We start from the raw sequence: 4035 nt of genomic DNA, 5'->3' as shown, positions 1-4035 counted from the left end.
CCCCTTTGTGTCACTACTGGTTATATTCCCAACCGATGGCATCAGTAACTGTGCTCAGTAAGAAAAAGTTCACTGGTGTGAGAAGACAAATACCGGGAGCTATGGCGAGCAGACACCGGACAGCACACAGATGGCATTAGATACGCGTGTCCGCGGCATACGCAGTTTTTCTCAATGCTGTAGTACTGTCGCCGGCCGATTTTAATGCATAAACACACGGGCAGCGGTGCTGGGCATGTCAGTGTGTACGTATGTGCCGCTCTTTAAGAAACCCTTCGACACCGACTTGGAGTACTGGTTATGTGCCACTCGGTCAGTGCTGGTCACCAATGAACCTCTTTGATGCCGCATTTTGGTCGCATTTTGATGGCGAAGTGCGACCCGCGGCGGAGGTGAAGGAGGCTTCAAGCACTCCACCAACTTCCAAAAACAACTTTAATAACTTGGGTCCAAATAGAACCACAAATTTGTAAGAAAAGCAATATATATATATATATATATATAATCAAAAAGTGCACTTAGTGTGCGAAGTTGGCCTTCATGGGGTTTATTCGTTTTAAATCTTGTTTGGCGAATAATGAGAGGGGTGTAAGAGTCGTCCGACGATCTCGCCGCTGCCACCATTTGAAGGAGTTGAAGGTCGTAGAGAGGAACTCGGTGAACAGGATTTATTTACATCTTAGACAAGACATACATCGACAGTCTAGCGTGACTCCCAAATGGAGCACGCGAGACGACGCATACAGTAAACAGCTTACGAGCACACAGATCACTAGTACATTTCTAGCACGACAACGAGCACACGCTAGCAGCCGGCAAACGCTGCTTATAAGCACTTGGTCCCCCCTTGATTCTAAGTGGACGGAAACGTTCGTCCAGTCATCGTTCGACGTCACCGTAGATGACCCGCCCTTTTGGAGGAGGCGGGCGCACATACTCGTGTTGCGCACACACACAGGTGTAATGGTCCGGAGCCGACGTCAGAGGGGCTTCGTACAACTTCACTCGCAACGGCGACGAGGCTAGAGGTTGGCGGTTTCAGCACAAAGCCTACTTCGTCGAACTCCTTCACTCGCAACGGCGACGAGGCTAGAGGTTGGCGGCGGCGTTCCAAGATGAGGTTACCACCGCTGGCGTAACTGGCTGGCAAACGCTGGCCGTTCTTAACAGGGGGAATCAAGTGTGGCGACGGCACCAGTGCACGTGGCCTGCGCCTGTGGTTGTAACGTCTTGTGCGTCGGAGGTGCTGGCGCGGCAGCAGCAGCGGTTGCTGCAGACGCGTGGGACCGTTGACCACGGCGGCGCTTGTGTCGACGTAGTGTGGAGCCATATATTAAAAAGAATGCATGATTTCATAATGTATGCAGCCTAAACAGCTTCGCTGGTAATCCGTCCCTATATAGATGTTGCAGCCCCACAAATTTTTTTGTGTTTGCGTTTTCCATACACCGGTAAGTGATGCCACCGAGTGATGCAGCAGCCTTCTAACTCCATGCCACCAGGAGGTCCCGACGTGGGACCTGCTGGTCCCACGTCGGGACCGGCAGGGTGTCTACCAACCGGGAAAACCGGGAATTGGGCATTTTGAGTAGTCTGGAAATACTCGGCGAAAACTCGGAGAATTTGTGCTTATGTAATGGAAAATTAGCTGTAATTCTATTGAAAAGGAACGAAAGTCGTGGTAATGCTGGCTCGCGTAACAGAGAGGGATCGTAACGAGTAAGTGTTTGCTGGAGGAGTTGCCGGTTTACAGTCAACGACAGACTTTCCGGACGCGCGACAATGCGGACGGCTTCGCGGCGCCATTTCGGACGCAAGAACCCTTCGCCGTCCGCTTTTCCGGACTTTTTGCTGCGACCGCGGGCCCGAAATGGCATTAATCAAAGCCACACCCGCCGCCGCCGTTTTGATTACCTCGCCGCCGCGGTAAACGCTAGCCTTAGCTGCTTCAACGTTCGCTATAAAGCTTCTTGCCGTTCGGCGCCGTGTTTTTCATTGAAAGGCTTCGCCTCTGTAAGCAATGGCACCGACTCCGTTGACGTAAAGCTGACGTACTGCACCAGAACAAACAGCCGTGGGAGCGGGAGCAGCTGCTTGCGAGAAACCGGCGTCGTCGGTCATTGTGGAGGCAGATGGTAACGTATGGCTTCGGAGCTCCAAGGCTGTGAAGACAAAGTCTTTGTGGTCCTCGCGATTGGCTTCGAAGCTCGGAAAGAGCCGCGCGTTAAATAATGCTGGTGCCCGAGAGTCAGCTTCGCCTCAATAGAGAAATGTTACGCGGTGAAGCATAAGCGTGGGAAGGGGCAATTGTCACGGGACACAGTTTCTATTACTTAATTATACACGCGTCCAGCCAACATCTCATGTCACAGTACGCGCACCGATATGCCCAGCAAGTGTACTGATACGCCTTTGCGGACGTGCCTGTGGTGATTTGAGCCCCTAACGGCATAAAAGACATGCATTTATTATTTCGAAATGCCCGATTTTACGGACGTTGACTACAACTGACGAAGAGGATGCTTCAAATGGTCCGTGGGGCGAACACGTTCGTTCCATACTTTCCGCTGCAACAGATATATTATATCTTATTTCTAAATATTCTCCAGATATTGTTTTACAGGAAACTTGGCTTGTTGCTGGTCAGACTTTTCATCTAAAAAAATTCCTATGTTTTCGATTATATCGCTTATCCCGAGGCGGTGGTTTAGTTTTGTTTGTCTCATCGAAAATCTGCCATAGAGCTACTATAGCATGCCAGATAATGCCCCCAGACTGTGAAATCTTAGCACTGGATATAATACTTCCTGCCTGCACACCTTTTCTACAATTAACACGTACTTCCCCGCTGGAGCGCAAGATACCCGCTATCTGGATATCTCTATTGCTCGCAGTCAGAAGAACGTCATACTGGTGGGAGATTTTAATTTTCATCATGTGTCGTGGGGTTTCCGAACGGACACTTGTGGCAAAGGCTTGTGGGATTGGGTCTTAACGAATAATTTCTCTTGCCTAAATTCGAGAGCACATACTTTTGTACGGGGTCAGACGCGATCTGCCCTAGATCTTACGTTCGCTACCTCGAGCATGTTTGTCACCTCCTGGAAGACTGTAGACTCCGGAACTAACAGTGATCACCTCCCTATAATTTTTGAACTGTTTACCCCGTTGTCTAGTTTACATAGTAATGTGCGCACTTTTGTTAATTACGAAAAATCAAAAATGCGTTAAAATCAGCTTTACACGCTCAGGAGGGCATGGAGAGGGATATTAAATCAATGAGCCTATGTTCAATTCTAAAACAGTCATCAAAAAAAGCTCAGTTTATTGTGCAATCTACTAAGGGTGGATCATATTGTTCCTGGTGGAATTCGGACTGCGAGCGAGATTTTAGACGTAGAAAAGCTGCGTGGAAAAAGCTTTTATACAACCAAAGTCCTGTTAATTGGGCTGATTATACATATATAGCTACTACATTTAAACGAACAGTCTCAAACGCTAAGGAGGATTATGATTCCAAGCACTACACATATACCTTTCGAAATCTTGCAATAAAAAGGCCCTGTTTAAATTTCTTCGATCTCGTAAAGTTATACCGGCGCCCGTGAATGTCGATTCTGTCGTTTTAACAACAAAAGAAGTATCGGAATCACTTGAGAAAATTGCTCAAGGACTTGCGCAACGTTTCAAACATAAATTGCCGTTAGGCCTACAGAAACCTCCCTTGGGAGACGACTTTGAAACAGTAACAGCGACAGATCTTCAAGGCATTATTAGTTCGTTACCGACGTCAGCCCCCGGTCCAGATGGAACTACAACAGGAATGCGTTTTTTTTTTTTTTTTGATTATGCGCCTCAGGACCTCCTAAACATAATAAATTTCTCTCTCAAAAATGCATGGGTTCCAAGAGAGTGGAGAATAGCTAAAATTATTCCACTATTAAAGAAAAAGTCAGTTGGACTTGACTTAGACAACATAAGACCGATTTCTCTTACTTCCAATGTCGTCAAATTAATAGGAAGAGTTCTTCATGG

This window comes from Dermacentor andersoni, chromosome 2 (genome assembly GCF_023375885.2).
Source record: "Dermacentor andersoni chromosome 2, qqDerAnde1_hic_scaffold, whole genome shotgun sequence".
NCBI classification, from domain to species: Eukaryota; Metazoa; Arthropoda; class Arachnida; order Ixodida; family Ixodidae; genus Dermacentor; species Dermacentor andersoni.
Note: the sequence above shows the minus strand (reverse complement) of the source record.